The 20,471-nt window shown below is 44.6% G+C and overlaps 1 long non-coding RNA gene across 2 annotated transcripts in view; it reads right to left on the bottom strand.

Moving 5' to 3' along the window:
- LOC123791584 (uncharacterized) overlaps nucleotides 1-20,262 on the bottom strand; it is a 44,965-nt gene extending 24,703 nt beyond the window's left edge. For both annotated transcript variants that reach the window (XR_006779456.2, XR_015723257.1), the window contains exons 1-2: nucleotides 20,031-20,262; nucleotides 8,928-9,103 (exon numbers count right to left, since the gene is read on the bottom strand). This is a non-coding gene — a long non-coding RNA (uncharacterized LOC123791584). The remainder of the gene's footprint in view (nucleotides 1-8,927; nucleotides 9,104-20,030) is intronic.
- Between the last annotated feature and the right edge of the window lie 209 nt (nucleotides 20,263-20,471).

The following is a 20,471-nucleotide window of genomic DNA, read 5'->3' as shown; positions in this document are numbered from 1 at the left end:
ATATGATCATATATATCACATGAGATATAATATCACGTATATATATGCTATTTAGCCATGAGAAAGAAGGAAATCCTGCCATTTGCAACAGCATGGGTGGACCTTAAAAGTACTATGTTAAGAGAAATAAGTCAGAGAGAAAGACAAATCCTCAATCTCACTTACGTGTGGAATCTAATAATGCCACATTCATGGAAGCAGAGAGTAGAATGGTGTAGAATGGTGGTCAGCATGGGCACTGGGGAACGGGGAAATGGGGAGACAGTGGTCAAAGGGTGCAAACTTTCAGCTATAAGATGAATTAGTTCTGGGGCTATAATGTAGGGCATGGTGATTATGGTTAACAATACTGTATTATGTACTTGAAAGTTGCTGACAGAGTAGATCTGAAATGTTCTCGCCACAAAACAGAAATGGTCATTATGCGACACGATGGCAGGTGTGAGCTCATGCTATGGTGGTGACCATTTTGCAATTGATAAGGGTATCAAATCACTGTACGCTTTAAACTTACACAATATTGTATGACAGTGAAGCTGGGGGAGAGGCAAAGTCATTACCAAAATCTAGTTAAATCAATTAAATCCCTTTTGGATTTGGACACCTTGTCGCCAAAGGAAGCAAACAGAAACCAGATACAGCAACATGCCAGTGGGCTTGGGGGATTCTTTGAAGCTTGGCAATCCTGCCTCTCCCTTCACATTTCCCTGGCTCTAGGCCTGCACTGTCCAAGAGAACTTTCTGGAATGATGGAAATGTTTAATATCTGCGCTGTCCAAAATGCTACCGCCAGCCACATATGGCCATTGAGCCATATGTGTTGAGACTGAAGAATTGAACATTTAATTTTATTTAATCATAGTGAATTTATATTTGAATAGGTATGTGTGACTAGTGTCTACCATATTGGATAGTACAGTTCTCGACTGTCTTGGCACCCCATTTGGATAAATCTACTTGTTTTGTCCCTGTGAACTGGATTGCATAATTGCCTCCTTAGTGAGAAATGCACTGTTGTCCTCCAGGCTCCAAGCTTCAAGATTCCACACTTGACATCCTTCCTTCCCCTTCCAAGCCAGAAGAAAGATGAAACTTATAAAGATTTTCCTGGGATGCCTGGGTGGCTCAGTTGGTTAAGGGTCTTCCCTCAGTACAGGTCAAGATCTCAGAGTCCTGAGATCGAGCCCCGCATTGGGCTCTCCGCTCAGCGGGGAGTTTGTTTCTCCCTCTCCCTCTGCTACTCCCCCTGCCTGTGCTCTCTCTCTTTCTCTCTGACAAATAAATAAATAGAAATCTTTTAAAAAATAAATAGAGCTTTTCCTGAGGACTCCAGTCTTCACTGACCCCCCTTGCCTCTGATTCTGCCTCTGTCTGCAAAGCAGAGATATAATACTTGCTGCCATTTTGAATCTTAGTATTTCCCACATAGATGACAGACTTCTTTCGTGCAAGGACCACCCATTCTTTATCTTACCAGATTTTCTCTGGTGCCTATTATGGAGTCAGTTATATTGTAAATGTTCTGTAAATATTGATCAATTGATTGATTGAAGGTAGAGAAAAGGAATCTAGTATGAGCAAGAAAAGAGTTTCTGAGACATAGGAGAGGGGTTGTGTCTTATCTTAGGATTTACTTAGCACCCTAAAAATTAAAGGCCTTTTAGAAATGATTTCTCTTGGGGCTCCTGGGTGGCTCAGTTGGTTAAGCAGCCAACTCTTGATTTTGGATCAGGTCATGATCTCAGGGTCCTAGGTTGGAGTCCCGTGTCAGGCTTTGTACTCAGCAGGGAGTCTGCTTGAGGATTCTCTCTCTCTTTCTCTCTCTCTCTCCCCCCTGCCTCTCCCCCTGCTTGCATGCTCTCTCTCCCTCTCTAAAATAAATATATAAAACTTAAAAAAAGAAATTATTTCTTATTTCCCATAATTTATTTATTTATTTATTTATTTATTTATTTATTTATTTATTTATTTATTTATTGGCAAACACCCTTTAGAATTATTTTTCCAGTCATCTAAGGAACTCAATTCAAAACCTTTCTCGGGTGGATGGGGGATGAGTGAAATAGGCAGTGGGGATTACGGAGTGCACCTGCCCTGATGAGCACCAGGTGATGAACGGAAGTGATGAGTCACCATGGTGTATACCTGATACTGGCATTACACAGTATATTAACTAATTGGAATTTAAACAAAAACTGAAAAAAAAACACCCCACCTTTCCTGAGTACCTATGTGACAAAAGCTGTTACCCATTTTGAATGTATTCCTTTCTGTAGGGTTTTCCATCAAAGGACCCGTCTAATCACGTGTATGAGTTTCGTCTTAGAGAACTGACTGAGAAATTGAGGGGTTGCTACATGCCCCAAGCAGCACATTTGGTGGAACCAGGATTAGCATGTGGTTGTCTATTTATTTATTCTTTTAAAATATTTTATTTATTTGTCAGAGAGAAAGAGTGAGCGAGCACAAGCAGAGGGAATGACAGCGGAAGCAGACTCCCCGCTGAGCAGGGAGCCAGACTCGGGACTCGATCCCAGGACCCTGGGATCGTGACCTGAGCTGAAGGCAGACGCTTCACCGACTGAGCCCAGGTGTCTCTGTCTGTTTAAAACCTCCCCTGGAAGGTAAGCTCTTGAACACATGCAATTTTCCCTTCTTTGGTGACCTACATCTCTGAAAGTACTTTGGTTCACCTTTCCCTCGTCCTTAAGCTCCCAAATTACACTTTAGCAAAACTGGGCTGGTGGAGGGATCTAACTGATGGCGAAATTCCTGCTGACCACACCCCGGGTGAGGCCGCCGTGGTCGGGAAGGCCCAAGCCTTCGGTCCTCGCTCCCGCAGAGCCCGGCGGCCGGCCCGCCTGTGCTCCAACCACCGGCTCACGGTGCCCAAAATATGAAAAGAAAATAAGGAGCCAGAAGGGAGTTGTCCCTGTGGGACAAGAATGTCAGCTGGCACTGGTTCATCCCATTTTCCCAGCTATTTTGACATGTGTTATATAAGGGAGCCGATTCCAAGACAAAACAAAAAACGAAAGCCTTCTGACTACGGAAGTGCAAACAGAATAAATTAGATCTGACTTTTCCTTTTAACTTTTTATTTACATAGGACGGGTTTGTTTCAGCAATGGCTTTTTATGTCCATGAAGCCACAAATCTAGTGTGGTAATCCCCCTTGCTTACTATCTATGCTCATTTTTATTTCTCCAAACTTCCATAAGTTTCAAATATGTTTTCAATTTGCTGAAAATACTTAAGAATCATATGCACACATGCATATGTACAATAAATCACTTTTATAGGACTAATCAAATCTGGCATTCTTTTATAGCTCTCGGTGGTTCAGATTTTCAAGGCTGTGGCCTTGTATGGAGCTTCAACTTCATGGTCACAAAATAGGTGGGTCAAAGGTCAAGGTTCTGTTTGCAGGTTTTTTTTTTTTTTTTAAGATTTTATTTATTTATTTGACAGAGAGAGACAGCCAGTGAGAGAGGGAACACAAGCAGGGGGAGTGGGAGAGGAAGAAGCAGGCTCCTAGCAAAGGAGCCTGATGTGGGGCTCGATCCCAGAACGCCAGGATCACACCCTGAGCCGAAGGCAGACACTTAACAACTGAGCCACCCAGGCGCCCCTGTTTGCAGGTTTTTGACCAGACACATCTAGGATCTAGTTAGAAGTGACATGGAGGAAGTGACTTCTGGCTCATCCCCATTTCTGTCAGGTCTAAGGAAGAAAAGGCACCCGATGTAGAAATGACAACGGTGACGTTGGTCTGGTGATTGCGGGTGGTGTGCTTATGGGTGACAGCCCCGTGAAAATGCTCAGGAGTCCCGAAGGAGACTTGCATTTCTGACTTCTCTTCTGAACTCTAGGGTCGTACATATCATTTCTACCTGACGGCCTGATGGTCTTAAACAGCACGTGTCCGAAAAAGAACTCTTAGTCCCACACCCTTGAAGCTTGCTACCCCCCACGCTGTCAGCCCCGTTTCAGCACACGACATCACTACTCGCCCTGTTGGTCATCTGAGAGTTTTGACAAATGTACGCAGTCTGTAGACACCAGCTCAATTAAGACGTGGAATTGTTCCGTTACCCTAAAATATGCCCCTGGGCTGTGTTGCAGTTGTCTTTCCTCCTGCCTTCAGCCCTGGAAACCACGCATCTATTTGCTGTCCCTCTGGTCTTTTCCAGAATGTTATGTAAACAGAATCGTACAGTTTTTGTGTTCTTTCTGGGCCATCATTTATCATGTATTTGAGATTCATTCGTATTGGAACGTGTTTCAATAGTTCATTCCTTCTCGTAGCTCCATGGTATGGAATACCGTATTCCGTGGAGTAGTATCCCTCGGTATGGAATACCATATTCTGTGGAGTGGTGTTCCGTGGCACCGCAGCTGGTCTATCCATTCACCTCCTGAAGGACGTTTAGGTTGTTTCCAGTTTTTGGTGACGATAAAAAGAACTGTTAGGAACATTGACTTATGTGCTTTTGAGCGAACATAAATTTTCATTTCTCTTTGGGTAAATAGGAGTGGCACTGCTAAGTTGTATGGTAAGTATATTTTTAACTTTATAAGAAACTGCCAAACTGTTTTCCGGAGTGGCTGTACCATTTTACATTCCCACTGGCAGTGTGTAAGGGATCCGGTTTCTTTTATTTTTCGAATAAAAATAGAGTGTGTAATGATATCTGTTGTGGTTTTAACTCGCATTGCCTTATTAGCTGATGACGTCAAACATCTTTCTGTATGCTTGTTTGCCATTCATACACCTGCTTTAGTGAAGAGTCCGAGTCCTTTGCTGTTTTCCAGTTGGATTGTTTGTTTTCTGCCTCTTGAGCTAAGAAGGTTTTTGTTAATAGTATGGATAGAACTATTTTTTTCTTTGGATATGTGGTTTGCAAATATTTTCTCCCAGTCTATACCTTGCCTTTTAAAATATATTTTATTTTTTAGAATAGTTTTGGTTCATAGGAACACTGGGCAGAAGGTGCGCAGATTTCCCATATACCTCCTGCGCCCCCCTTCCCACAGCCTCCCCCACCGGAGCGGGACACTCATTACCAGTGACCAACCTACACAGACACGTCATTAACACCCACAGTCCAGAGTTGACACCAGGCTTCACTCCTGGTGTTGTACGTTCTGTGGGTTCGGACGAATGTATAATGACGTGTATCCAGCATTATATTATCTCACGGAATAGTTCTACTGCCCTAGAAGCCCTCGGTGCCCCTCCCCCACCCCTGGCCACTGCCGATCTTCCACTGTCTCCATAACTTTGCCTTTTCCAGAATGTCACAGACTTGGGGTCATACCGTACGCAGCCTTCTCAGATCGGCTTCTTTACGCAGTCATGCGCATTTCAGGTTCCTACGCGGCTCTTCATGGCTGCATTTCTTTTTAGCACGAAATGATAGCCCACTGTCTGCATGGACCATAGTTTATTGATCCATTCGCCTGTGGAAGGACATCTTGGTTGCTTCCAAGTGCTGGCAATTAAACTTCCTTTAAGTTTATACCAGCACTTTCCCTGTCAGAGGTTTGCAGGTTGGTGGGGCTGTTGGTTAAGGTCCCCTCCCCCCACAATGGCCAGGGATTGTTGGCATGTGACCAAAGCAAGGCCGATCAGACACAGGGCAGAGTTTTTGATTTTAATGAAGTCCAGCTTATTAATTCTTTGGTGCTATATGTAAAAAGTCATTGAGTTACCCAAGGTCATCTAGGTTTTCTCCTGTATTATCTTCCAGGAATTTTATGGTTTTGTGTGTTAGTTTTGTATGTGATCCATTTTGAGTTAATTTTTGTGAAGAGTGTGAGGTCTGTGTCTAGACTCATTATTTTGCATCTGGATGTACAGTTGTTTTAGTACCGTTTGCTGGAAAGACTATTCTCCATTGCATTTTGCTTGGTCCTTTGTCAAAGGTAAGTTGACATATGTGTGTATATATATACACACACACACACACACACATACATATATCTATTTCTAGGCTTCTGTTCTATGGATCTATTTGTCTATTTTCTTGTCAATACCACACTGTCTGGATTACTGAAGCTCAATAGTAAGTGTTGAAGTTAGGTAGTGTCTGTCCTTCAACTTTGTTGTTCTCCTTCAATATGGTGTCAGCCATTCCTGGTATTTTGCCCTCCACATAAACTTTAGAGTTTGTTTGTTGATATCCACAAAACAGCTTGCTCAGATTTTGGTTGGGATTATATTGAATTTAAAGAGCAAGTTGGGGGGCGCCTGGGTGGCACAGTGGTTAAGCGTCTGCCTTCAGCTCGGGCGTGATCCTGGCGTTATGGGATCGAGCCCCACATCAGACTCCTCTGCTGGGAGCCTGCTTCTTCCTCTCCCACTCCCCCTGCTTGTGTTCCCTGTCTCGCTGGCTGTCTCTATCTCTGTTGAATAAATAAATAAAATCTTAAAAAAAAAAAAAGAGCAAGTTGGGAGGAACTGATCTCTTGAGTTTTCCAATCCATGAACATGGAATATCTCTCCACTTACTTAGTCCATGATATCCTTCCTTGGAATTTTGTAGTTTTCCTTATATAGATCTTGTTCATATTTTGTTAGATCTATACCAAAGTATTTTGTTTGTTGAGGTGCTAAAGTAAAGGGTATTGTGTTTTCAATTTTGAATTCCACTTGGTCATGCCTGGTATATAGGAAAAAATATACAACTTTTGTATATTAGCCTTATATCCTACAAACTTGCTGTAGTCACTTATTAGTTCCAGTTTTCTGGTTGATTCTTTTGGATTTTCTACATCAGACAATCATGTCTCCTGCAAACAAAGATAGTTTTATGTCTTCCTTTCCAATGGGTTCAAATTTTATTTCCTTTTCTTGTGTTAATACAATAGCTAGGACTTCTAGTATAATGTTGAAAAGGAATAGTGAGAGGGAACATTTTTGCCTGGCTCTTGATCTCAATAGAAAAGCTTTGAGCTTTTCACCCTAAGTATGGCGCTATCTGTAGATTATTTGTAGATATTCCGCATCAAGTTGAGGAAGTTCCCCTCTATTCTTCACTTACTGAGACTGTTTATTATGAATGGGTATTGGATTTTGTCAAATGCTTTTTTGTGCATCTATGGATATGATCATGGAAATTTTCTTCTTTAGCCTATTGGTGTGATGGATTATGTTAACTGATTCTCAAATGTTGAACCAGTTTTGCATATCTAAGATAAATCCCACTTGGTCATGGTGTATAATGCTTTCTAGACGTTGTTGAATTCTTTTTGCTAATATTTTTAAAAATTATTTTTAAAGATTTTATTTATTTGACAGAGAGAGACACAGCAAGAGAGGGAACGTAAGCAGAAGGAGAGGGAGAAGCAGGTTTCCTGCTGAGCAGGGAGCTTGACGGGCTCGATCCCAGGACCCTGGGATCATGACCTGAGCTGAAGGTAGACACTTAATGACTAAGCCACCCAGGTGCCCCTATTTGCTAATATTTTGTTGAGGATTTTTACATCTATGTTCATGAGATATATTGGTCTGTAATTTTCTTTTGTTGTGATATCTTTGATTTTGGTATTTAAAAAATGCTAGCCTCAGAAAATGGGTTAGGAAGTGTTCCCTCTGCTTATATCTTCTGGAAAAGACTGTAGAGAATTAGTACAATTTCTTCCTTAAATGTTTGATAGAATTCACCAGTGAATCCATCTGGCCCTTGTGCTTTCTATTTTAGAAAGTTACTAAGTAGTGATTCTAATTCTTTAAAAGATATAGGTCTATTCAGATGTTTGTTTCTTCTTGTGTGAGTTTTGGCAGATTGCACCCTTCAGGGAATTGGTCCATTGCATCTAGATTGTAAAATTTGTGGGCATAGAGTTGTTCATAGTATTCCTTCATTATCTTTTTAAGAGATCTGAGTACGTTAGATTTAATTTGCTCTTCTTTTTCTAGCTTCTCAAGGTGGAAGTTTATATTGTGGTTTTAGATCTTTCTCCTTTTCTAATATATGCATGCAATGCTACAAATTTCCCTTTGAGATCTGCTTTCTATTGAGAGATCCTCAAGTTCAGAGATTCCTTCCTTAGCAGTGTCCATTCTGCTAGTAAGCCTATCAAAGGCATTCTTTCTTTCTGTTTCTCTGGTTTTAATTTCTAGCACTTCTTTGTGGTCCTTTCTTAGAATTTGCATGTCTCTGCTTACTTTGCATGGCCATCTGCGCATACTGTCTATTTCATCTATTGGGTCCCTAGCATATTTCATCCTAGTTGCTTTAAATCTCGATCAGATAATTTTAACATCCCTGCCATATCCGAATCTAGTTCTGATGCTTGCTCTGTCTCTTCCAACTGTGTTTTCTGCCTTATGCCATGTAATTTTTTCTTGATGGGTGAACCCGATGTACTGGGTTAAAGGAAGTGCTGTAAATAGGCTTTTAGTGATGTGGTGGTAAAGTGTGGGGAGTGAAACTTTCTATAGTCCGGTGATTAGATCTTGGGCTTTTAGTGAGCCTGTGTCTCTGCACTGGGACTTCACAGTGCTTGTCAGTTTTGTCCCCCACTTAGGTGGGACGGGATGGCTAGAGGTGGGTATTTCCCCTGCCCCAGGTCAGTTAGGCTCTGAAAAAACCCCAGCAATATATACTCTAGTTAAATAGTTTCTCCTGGGGCGCCTGTGTGGCTCAGTTGGTTAAGCATCTGCCTTTGGCTCAGGTCATGATCCCTGGGTCCTGGGATCGAGCCCCACATCGGGCTCCCCACTCAGTGGGGAGCCTGCTTCTCCTCTTCCCTTTCTCCCTCTTTCCCCTTCTCATGCTCTATCTCTCACTATCTCTCTCTCTCTCTCAAATAAATAAATAAAATCATTAAAAAAAATAGTCTCTCCTGGGGATGGACTTTGTTTAAGAATGGAATGCTCTGGCATATTTAAAAATGGTTCCTTTCCCCCTCCTTTTTACCTCCAAACTTGCTCACGTTGAGTCTCCAGTACTTGTCAGTTACGGTTCAGGGTCCCATGCAGCTTCTGGCTTACGGGCTTCTGCTCAGATTAGTTGTGATTCTCCGCATCCGCCTAGATGTCACTCCAATTTTTGTGGGCAGCAGTTTGTCTTGTAGCCTCACGTCTCTTATAAATCTGTTCAAAAACAAATTGTAGCTGAGTAAATTCAAAGATCTCACTGTCTTTATTCAGCAATTCATGAACTGAGCACCCCACCTAGCAGGTGGAAAGAAGGTCCAAGGAGCTGTACAAAATGGACGTTTTTATAGGTGGGCGGGGATGGATTTGGAAGTTGAGAGCAGATTATTTCATGTAAGCTCACCACCTTCCCTTAGGGGAAGGCAGGGAGTCTCATCACGCAGATGACCTCACTAGTGCCACCAGAAAGTTCCAGACAGGTTTGTGATTCCACTTCTTGGAGAGGCTGAAACGGCGTTAGGATAGGTATTAAGTCTTGGTGGGGCTTATCACAAGTGACTCCATTTGGGCCTGTTGTTTCTTTCTAATAGACATAAGAACAGCGGTTGATTTTTTAGTTCGTTCTGCTCTCTACTTGTTGTCAGGATGGAATGGCAATCTCCAAGCTTCTTACGTATTGGACTGGTTGTGCCCTTTTAATCCTCTACACAGTGTTTCTCAGAGAGCAGAAAATCTTAATTTTAATCATGTCCATATCTTCTTTTATGGCTCAAGCTTTTGTGTGCTATATATAGCTGAGAAATCCATGCCCGACTCAGGGTCACAAAGATTTTCATCTGTTTTCTTCTAGCAGAGTGGTATTTTTAAGGTGTAAATCAGATCACACCACTCCCTTGCTTTAAACTCTCCAAGGATTTTCCCTTGTATTTAGAATAAAAATCTAATTTCCTATTCCTGATCTACAGAGCCCTGCATGGTCTTGCCTTAGGCTTCTTCTTTGACCTCTGTCTGCTTCCTACCCCTTTCTCCCTCATTCACTCGGCTCCAGCCACATTTGCTTTCTTGCTATTCTTCATACTCTCCTTGGAGCCCTTGTACTTGCTATCACCTCCGTCTGGATAAGTTCCCTTGTAATAGGGGCCCAAGGGTGCAAGAGCACCTGCCTCTGGGGATCCCAAAGAAAAGAGGTTCAGCAATTGGCTGCTGATAAAATCCAAAGGCAGAGACAAATAATGGTGAAACAGGATAGGAATTTATTTCAGTAAGGCCAACACCAGGAAGATAGCAGACTAGTGTCTCAAAGACTGTCTCCAAAGTGCTGAAGATACTTCTAGATTTATATAAGGAAAATGTGGGACAAAGGTCGGTGGGTCCATGCAGGTGAGCAGCAAAGGTCCGGTCTATCATTGTCTTGGGGTCAGTCACAAGAGGTCTGGCCGGCTCCGGGCAGCCCCCATTGCTGGAGGGGATGGTGTTGGTTCCCATGGGGGGATGCTTTGCCTGCAGGGTCTTTTGTCTAAGTTAAGAGATAAGCTGGAAAGAAGAATTTAATCAATTAGAAAGTACAGACCGAGGTCAAAATGGAGGTGGCCGATGTCCTCTTTCACCCTCTTAGATCCTCACATGGCTCGCTTCCCAACGCTTAGGACTCTGCTCAAATACCACCTTCTTGGGGAGACTCCCGTCCACCAGTCTGTCTAAAATAAGACCCGTCTTTTACTTGTGATCCTGCTCTCTCTTTCTACTGTCTTCGTAGCACTTATTGCTCCCTGGGGTTCCTTCGTTTATTGGATTACTTGGTTTCTCGCCTACTGGTACCCCTAAAGTGTAAGTTCTTTAAGGGCAAGGGGTCTTCTGTTTTGTTTACTAGTGTATTTGCTGAGTCAAGAACAATATCTGGCACAGAACATTTGCTTAGTAAATATATATTGAAAAAACGAATTACACGTTCCTAAAGAAGATGTCTAATAGCTGGGGAAACTCAAACTATGAACCTTGGCATAAAGGAGAGAGTGAAATTAGGACCAAGTGGGGCTTGTTTTGAAGCAAAAGAAGAATGGAAATTTTCAGCGGGGCTCCGGAGAGAAGTCTTCTGAGCAGGGACACAGCCGGTTCCAAAGAACAGTGACCTGTGCATGATTCCCTCATGTAAATAGAGTCCAAGAAGAGACTTTCAGCATTGAAGCCCACTGCCTTGCTCTAGGGCGAGATTTCTCTCGGGACCTCGAGCTTAGCACGATTTTGGGGACCCTTCTGAGCTTCATATTTTAGTGCCTCTAGCTTAATTATTGACAGGGACAATATCTTTTGGTCCATAATTAATAGTTCAATTAGTATTAGCATAAGAGTAGACATAGAGCTCAATCGATAAAATTGAGGGTTCGCAAATAAACATTTATGGTCAGTTGGTTTCCCAAAGTGCCAAGACAATTCAGTGGGGAAGGAATAGGCTTTTGAACAAATGGTGCAGGGACAACTGGATAGTCACAAGCAAGAAAATGAGTTGGATCCCTACCTCAAACCATTCACAGAATGAATCATATCAAAATGGACCTAACACTATACAACTTTTAGAAGAAAGCGTAGTGGTAAATCTTTATAACCTTGGGTTAGCCAGTGGTTTCTTAGATACAATACAATGAAGTCTTATCTGAACATAAAAGGGGAATGATTGGGGCACCTGGGTGGCTCAGTTGGTTAAGTGTCTGCCTTCAGCTCAGGTCACGGTCCCAGGGTCCTGGAATCAGCCCCATGTGGGCTCTCTGCTCAGGAGGGAGTCTGCTTCTTCCTCTTCCTCTGCCCTTCCCCCCACTCATGTGTGCTCTCTCTCTCTCTTTCTCTCTCAAATAAATAAATAAAATCTTAGAAAAATAAAGGGGGAGTGATGCACACTACCTATTGGTACATACTACGACATGGATGAGTCTTGAAAGCATGCTGTGTGAATGGAGCCAGCTAAAGAAGAACCATGTATTTTGTCATTCCATGTCCAGCACAGGCAAGTCTCTATAGAAAGAAAGTAGATCAGGGGCTGCCTAGGGCTGGGGGGATGGTGAAGGGGGTTGGGGAGGGGACGCCTAAGGGTTTCTTTCTGAGGGGACAGCAATTTCTCAAATTAGATTGTGGTGACGATTGCATACTCCTGCGAAGTTGCTAAAACCATTGAATTGTACTCTTCCCATGGGTGATGTGTCTGGTAGGCAAATGATACCTCATAAAGCTGCTCCTAAATGGTTCTAATTAGAAATGCATGCCTGATGGGGCGCCCAGGGGCACAGTCAGTTAAGCATCCAACTCTTGGTTATGGCCCAGGTCCTGGTCTCAGGGTCATGGGATCGAGCCCCATGTCCAGCTCTGCGCTCAGCTCAGAGTCTGCTTGAGAATCTCTCTCCCTCTCTCTCTGCCCCAACCTCTCCCCTACCCCGTCTCTCTCTAAAATAAATAAATAAATCTTAAGGAAAAAAAAAGGAAATGCATGCCTGGTTTCAGTATCGCATTCCCCGCCCCCACCCCACCCCCCATTTACTGAGCAACTTCTATGCACTATGGGCTCAGATCCCAGGACAGATGAAGCATGCTGCTGCTGTTGAGCACCTGAGCTCATGGTTAAGTGAAGAATCCAAACGCGTAAACACAGAAATTGAAATTCAAACAAAGTGCTCTAGGATTCAGGAAGGCAGACGGAGAGACTTGCAAAGCACCAGGGAGTGTATTCTAAATGACGGCGTTGTGCTTTGAAACACAGTGATGTCACTCAGTGTTCTCCCTGCAAAAAGAGAAGGCTGTTCTTTTGGTTATTTCAGTCCATTCAGAATGGCCTCACTCATTAGGGTCTCCCGAAAGCTCTGTTCAGAATAGCGTCTGTAAGCACCCACTTGAGAACCACGAAGCCACTAAAATGGGCATCATTTCCACTCTGTCGAAGCTTCCCATCAGGGTGGACAAACATGTCGAAGGGCAGACAAACAGAGCTGCACGACACGGCCAAACATAAACAGAGACCTTACCCAGCAAATCAACGGAATTTGAAATATTGACATTCTGGACGGGGATTAGGACTGGTTCTTCTGTTCTGGGTTAAGATGGCTGGAGCCGGTCCAAGGGCACTGGTTTCACTACCCTCCGCAAACAGAGATTGGATTATTTCCTCTCCATTCACCCTTGCTCCACATTTGGGATTTTAAATGTGCTTGTAAACATTGATCAAGCTTGGTCTATTTTCTAAGAGTTACACACTGGGGATACAAAAAATTAGATACCTCCCTGCCGTTCGGGGGCTTGGCAGTGACAAAAACTAGGAAAATGCCAGAACTTGTCACCAAGAAAATATTGGGAAGCTTTCTTACAAATCGAAGAGATCCAAACTCCAAATAAGCATGTAAATGTTTGGATCACTGTCTGAAAGCAACTTGGCCTCTAAGCCTTACCCAGGATTAGTTAAGAGCCCATGCTAGCTTATTCCATGGGAATTGCCTTAATTGTCTTATTGTAAACTAATTGGATTTTTTTTTTTTTTGGGGTCAGATGAGCTGATCTCATTTTGACTGGAAGCTGGTTTTTCCTTTTCTATTTGTGGGAAGCAGCAGGCCTAAGTAGATCAGCACTGTGGCTTGTGTACGTATGGATAGCTAATGTTTCTCTCTCAGGCATTTTTAGATAGGGAAGATTCTGGATGCGATGCTGTCGGCAGGGTCCAGTGCAAACCTTCAATGAATCTGTGTTCAACGTTTCTGACCTTGGAGGTCATCTCTTAGAAACAGCTGGGTCTGCGGCACATTGGTCCCTCTGAAGATCTGTTATGAAAGCAGTCAGTGAGCCAGGGGCAGAGAAAGTGGCCCGCGGATCCTCAAAACGTTTCCCAAGGACCTGAAGACCACAACGACCAACATCTTCGTGCCATTTAGTTGTGCTCACAGGGAGAAGCTGCTGCTGAAGACTGGATGCATTCGGTCAAGGACATAATAAAAATTTTTTCCATATGTTGGCTGAACCTTTATGGACCTATAATTTGATTTTCTGAGATGTAATTTGATTTCACTTGCTGCCTTAATTCTAGATATGCCTACGGCAAGCAATAAATTGGGTCTTACCCCAGCCTTGTCCAAAAGGCTTTCCTAACCCCTCCAAGCTGGATGAGATACCTCTTCTCAGAGCTCCCAAAATACCCTTCGCATTTCAATATTGCTGCTATTTCCTTATTCTTTCATAACCGTAATTATCTTTATTTATCTGACTTCACTACCAGACTGTGAGCTTCTTGACGATAGCAATATTAAATTGTTTCTCTCTCCCTTGCTTGGCACGAGGCAGGTATTTAACAAACCCTATTTATTTACTTATTTAGATTTTATTTATTTATTTGAGAAAGAGACAGAGACAGAGAGAGCATGAACAGGGGGAAGGGGAAGAAGCAGAGCGACAAACAGACTTCCTGCTGAGCAGGGAGCCTGACACGGGGCTCGATCCCAAGACCCTGAGATCATGACAGGAGCCGAAGGCAGACGCTCAACTGACTCAGCCATCCAGGCGTCCCTAGCAAATGCTTTTTAAATACGTGGTTGAATACATGGGTGCATGTCTGCGTGAATGAGTAATGGTGCAAGGGTAAACATGTCGCAGCACCGTGGGATTTAGCGGTCCTACGGTGGTGATACAAATCCCCATCTATAAGGGGCCGCCAGGGGTTGGCTGCGCAAGTCAAAAGTGATTTAGATCCCATACCGGCTAAGGTGGTTAGAAAGTGAGATTCTGTGGGGCGCCTGAGTGTCTCGGTCAGTGGGTTAGACTTCCGACTCTTGATCTCAGCTCTGGTCTTCATCTCGGGGTCGTGAGTTCAGGCCCCACATTAGGCTCCCCGCTGGGTGTGCAGCCTACTTAAAAAAAAAAAGTACAATTCTGTGTCATGAATTCTATTTTGGGGAGATGAGTTCTGGAGAAGTTGGGGTGAAGGGAGGATAGGTTAGGACACAGAGGTAAATTGAGGAATGTCAGGTCGAGCACAGAGAACATTAGGTCTTTGACCGCATGGGATTGAGACCTAGAAAGCAATACATGGGAATAAAGGGGAAGGAAGGGCGTCTGGGAGTTGGGGACCTTCTAGATTAGAGACTTTTGGTTCCCAGGCATTTGTCATGTCATTGGAAAAGACGTGATGAAGGGTTGGGACTTTTGGCATTGGTCTAGAAGTCTGCCCTGGGGCGCAGGGGGGCTGTCAGAACTGTAACCAGGCAGACAGAGCCCTGGTCATTCTGCAGGAGAAGGACAAGTGTCCACTGTCACCTGCCACAGTGAACACAGCAATTTAAGTCACTGGATTCCACGAAAAAGGAATTTCTAACCCTGAAATTAATTCCCTGCTTTATTTATTTTCAAATGCTGAACTTTGGTAGTCTCTTCCTTTTTGCCACTTGTATTAAGAATACAAGAACACACACACACACACACACACACACACGCACAGAGTTCCTGCAGGCTCACTGCTTACAACTGAAACAGTGATTCCGACTCTGATAAGGAACCCAAGGAACAGGTACGCGACCCGGAACAAAGTCTGCATATGTTATGGTCCCATCAGAACCGGAGAAGGAAGAATGAGGTTTATTTCTTGCAGAGGACGTGGTTCCAGTGAATGAAAATAATGCCCCCGGGAGTCCCATGAAAATAGCAGGGATTTGATCCAAAAAGTAAATTATCAGGACAAGTTAAAGCAGAGTCGAGTCATCGAGCCTCGGCGGGGCCTGCCCGTGCATGGCTAAGGTGTAATTTAACACAGACCGACGTATGTTTTCTTGTTACTCGGTATGTAGTTGTCTGTGCTTGATGATCGTCTGCGTTTCTGTTTTAGATAAAAATTGGGAGCTTCCCTTGGCTGACGCTGTTCAGAGCCAGCAGACCTCGGAGTGGGAGTGTGGAAGGAGGTGGGGTTCTATCCACAGTGGCTGATGGGCGGCTCTCAGACCCTGGTGACCTCAGATCTTGAATCATTCCTGCCACTGTTACTAGTAAATATCTCACCCTGGGCGTGTTTCCGGGCATCGGGCGATCCGGCTTGCTCTCTGTTCCACTATGCGTGCTGCTCAGAAACCGCACTGGGTTAGCTGCAGACAGCCCTGGCTGTGACGCAGGGAAAATGGCCTTATTTCCTTACACGTTGAATGCCAAGGCCTGGGCTGGTGAGAAGAGGATTATGCCAGACCAATGTTATTTCCTTTTGTGCTAACAGGGCAGGATATATGGCGGTGGGTGGTGGAGAGTGGAGGGTGGAGGACAGGGGAGTAGCCCCCATGGATGTGAATAAGGCAGTCGATTCTAGATTCTACGTCCCACGATATGCTAAGCCAGAAGCTGAGAGGCTGGTAATACTATTATTAGCCCATTGAAAATTCCTAAACAATGCTTATCAGTGACTCCTTATCAACTCAAGGATGTCCTCAGGGGTAAGTTCTTTATCAGTAATTCAGACAAAGGTATTGAAAGTATTCACGAAATTTGGACAGTGCCCCCATTTGCAGGGAGGGGATACCATCAACTTGAATCTTAGCAACAGAAAGAGGCATGACTTTGAAAAACCAGAAATTTTGTCTATGGAAACCAAAATTGGCTCTTAATCTCAGCAGGGACAAAATGTATGTTAAAATCTTCAGGAGTCAGGGATGTCGACTCAAGGGGGCTGTGAGACCAAAGAGTCAGGAACGCAGGAGAAGGGACCCCCGTGTCAGGCCATAAGCTAAATGAGTTAGCGATGTCATACCAGAATTTTAAAAATTCATTGTGATCAAGGCCAAATGGAAGGGAGTACATCACCCCGGGGCTGGAGCTGATCTCTCCGTGGCATTCAGCAGTATTGGGACTCGGGTTATTTGTTATGATCCCGCTTTAAAAGGAGCAAACGGTCTAGGCAGAGCCCCTCGCGGTGACGGTAGATGGGACGCACAGAAGGGTAAGGAGAGCCCCTCACACGGGGTAGCCGCTGGGGCGCTGCCTTGGGAGTCCGAGAGCGGAGAGAGCACTCTTCGGTGTGATTCTCGAGTCCCTCCTGCGGGGTCAGATTGTTACAACTCAGCTTTCCTGAATAATGAAAAAATAGGTAAGCTGACGGGCTAAAATTAGCTGCTAATTATTTGCAAAGCACTTCCCTGTCAGGTTCTCCTGTGCTTGCCCTACTTTGGTTTGTCCCCAGCTGTAGAGACCATTAATCTTTTTAAACAACTGCGGAATGACAGCAGCACTTTCTGGGCCTGAAATGCAGGCTTCTTTGGGATTCATTCCGGCCAATGACAGCCCTTCGCTAAAATGCTAACCCGTAAATAAGAGAGGGAGCAAACCTGAGGTTCTCAGACCACATTCTGGCAGTTAGATGCTTCCAGTAGCAGGGTCAGTGGGACCCCGAGCTGGTCTGGGTGCCCTGTGCGTCCCTCGGTCTGTTTCTTATACTTTCATACGTGCTTTTCAACTTGTCTCTTTGTGCCCTAGGTCAGTGCCTCTCAAATTTCATTGTACATTCAGATCACCTGTGATCCTGTTAAAACCCAGATTCTGGTTGAGGAGGCTTGGGGTGGGGCCCGAGAGTCTCATTTCCGGCAGAAGTCTGTGCTGCTGGTCCTGTGGAATGCACTAGCAACGCCTTGAGAGCTGGGCAAAGGTCTTTTGATCCTTTTTTTTTTTTTTAAGATTTATTTATTTGTGAGAAAGACTGCGCACGTGCTGGACCAGGGAGCAGGGGAAGGGGCAGAGGGAGAAGCAGACTCCCCACTGAGCAGGGAGCCCCATGCGGGACTCGCTCGATCCAAAGACCCCGGGGTCATGACCCAAGCTGAAGGCAGATGCTTCACCGACTGAGCCACCCAGGTGCCCTCTTTCTTTTCTTTTTTTTCTTTTTTCTTTTTTTAAAGCTTTGTATTGAAGTATAACTTAATTCAGAAAGGTGTGCAAATCATGGTATTTCCAAAACCAAACACGCTTATTAGCCATCCCCCCCCCCCCCGCCCTGCTGAAGAATTAGAACGTGCCTGGTCTAGTCACCACGTGTCCCCAAGGATACATGGAATCTGACCTCTTTCGCGTTTGCTGTTCCCTACAATACCCCAGGGAACATACTTGGACATGACCCTTCGTTCGTGGGCGCATGAGGGTCTCCAGGACCCAGCCCGAGCTTGATTTCGATGGCAGTCTGGTGCTCCACCGAAACAGGAAACACCAGTGCTTTCTATCTCTTTGAGGACAGGAGAATTTGGTCTTTGGATGGCTTCTGCGTGAGGAATCAAAGGCTGATGACTGACTGATAAACGCTGCCAACAGCCTTCAGTTGTTTGTCGTTTTATTGTCGTCAAGCAGAAACAAAGTGTGACCAGTGCCCCTTCGTGACAGAAGGAGCTTCCTTCTTTACATAAAGTCTAAATTTAGAAACTATGACCCTGTAATTTGTTGAGAGGAAATAGGCTTGGAGTTTTGAAGAAATATCTCATATACTAGTTTAGAATCTGAGGAGCGTTTTCTGAAAATGCATTGGGTGAAGCCCTGTCTACGGTTCTGAGGGAAAGCACCCCTACTGTTAATTAGGGACAATAATTTGGCCAGGACCGGGGTTCATAAAGCAGCATAGGGTCTAAATAATTCTGGTTAACAGCGCTTTTCTGGGCTGGGGTTACGCTACAGGTCTCTTTCATGCACGAAAGATGCCCCCGCGGTGGCAGGGCTACCCGGCTGAAGAAAGCAACGTGTCCGGTTAAAACACGATTCATGCTCCGCTGATTCCACTGACAAAAGATCTACAGTGAACTCTCCCAGAATCTAGCCTCACCGTGCTCCGTAACTGTAGATACCGAAACCTTGGATGCGCTGCCAGCGACTTCTTCAGGCTAATCATTATAAAAGGACCTGGATTTCCTAAGTGTCTGCAGGTCATTTTTGTGTAAAGATTATTTATGACTTTACCAGGCTGCCTGTTAAGGGATCCGTTTTTCGTATGATCGCTGGTGTATTCTTAAAGGTCTCCAATTGTTGTGATTAAATGGGAGATAGATGATACTTTTCTTTTTAATGCAAGCAATTTCCCTGGAGATGTGACCCAATCTGAATTTCCTGCACACGCAGGCTTGGCAGAGCCACTGAAAACGTTCATGCCCGGGCACTCCTAAATGAAGATGTTTGTTTGTGGATTGTAAAAATACATGGTACTCGGGGGACCAGCAGCTGGTTCCAGACATCTGAGGGATTAGCACAAAGATTAGTAAAATGATCCGTGTGTACGTTAAGGCCCACGCGTTGGTGGGAAGCTGGGTTAGGGTTATGAGAGTAGTTGCTTTTTCACGTGCGTGTGTTCACTCACAGAATGTGCAACCAGAGCTCATCTAATCATTGGGAAAGATCCGCTGCGGGTGTATTATATGTCAGATGCTATGGCAGGCGCCGAGGATACAGACATGAGCGTGAGTAGTTCCCGTCCTGGCGTGATCCAGACGTTGGCGTTAGGGTGAGAACTTTCAAGATGCCTCGTCCTGTTGATATGAACAGTGACCAACCCAGAACTTAACACAGTAAATATTCCGATGAAGAATTCATATCCTTCAATACAGGAATGTTCTAAGAAGGTGCGATGGGAACCCAAAAGGAATACTTATCAACCCAACCTGGGGTGGAGGGGCAGAGGCCAGAATCAGGGAAGTCTTCATAGAGGAAAAAATATATTGCTGGTGTGATAGGCTGAGTAATGGCCCCCAAAGACGTCCGTGTCCTGTCTCCAGCACACGTGAATATGTAAGCAGCAAAAGGGACTTTTGCAGATGGGACTGACTCGATTAAACATCTTGAGATGGGGGATTAAGTAGGTGGGCTCAATGTAGCCACGGGGTCCTTACGGGAGAGAGGCAAGAGGGTCCGAGTCCAAAGGAGATGTGAGAGAAGCCTGATGGGTTCTGCCCTTGAGCTTCCAGAAAGAACCAGCCTTGCCGATCTCCTTGACTTTAGACTGATGAGACTGACTTTAGACTTCTAAACTCTGAAACTGTAAGATAATAAATCGTGTTGTTTTAAGCTACTAGGTTTGTGGTGATGTCATAGTAGCAATAGGAAACCGAGACACTGGTCGACTCTTTCCCTGGAACCCGCCCTTCCCGGTGACTCCCTTATACATGTAGAGACTCACCCAGGGCTGCGGTCTCTCAGCCCGACTCCCTTTCTTCCAGGGAGCTCGGCCTTCCCTCGGTCACTCACTGCGTTCGCTGGAGTCTCCCGGTGACATTACTCATGATTGCAGGTCCTCGTAACTTTCACTTTCCAGGCTCCCCGCTCTGACCACCACTTCCTGTTTTTCCAGCACTCTCTCTAGAGCCCGATGCCCGTGATCCTCCAGTCCGGCTGGATCCTGCCATCCCCTGGCCCCACCACCTGTTCACTGTCCTTCACCCCTGATGTCCCTGCTTCCCTCCCAACCCGATTTAGATTTCTTGGGCAAGCATGGTAAACATTCCCTTGCCTCTCTTGCTTTGCCATATTTGCTTGCCAGAATTCCACCCCTGCTTATATCCGATTTTCTGCCTACACCTCGTCTGCACTTGGACGGCTGAGTGTGACCGAAGAAAACATA

Source organism: Ursus americanus, chromosome 2, assembly GCF_024610735.1.
Source record: "Ursus americanus isolate L20-20 chromosome 2, mUrsAme1.1.p, whole genome shotgun sequence".
Taxonomy (NCBI): domain Eukaryota; kingdom Metazoa; phylum Chordata; class Mammalia; order Carnivora; family Ursidae; genus Ursus; species Ursus americanus.
The sequence above is the reverse complement of the archived record's forward strand: the minus strand, read 5'-3'. Positions and strand labels throughout refer to the sequence as shown.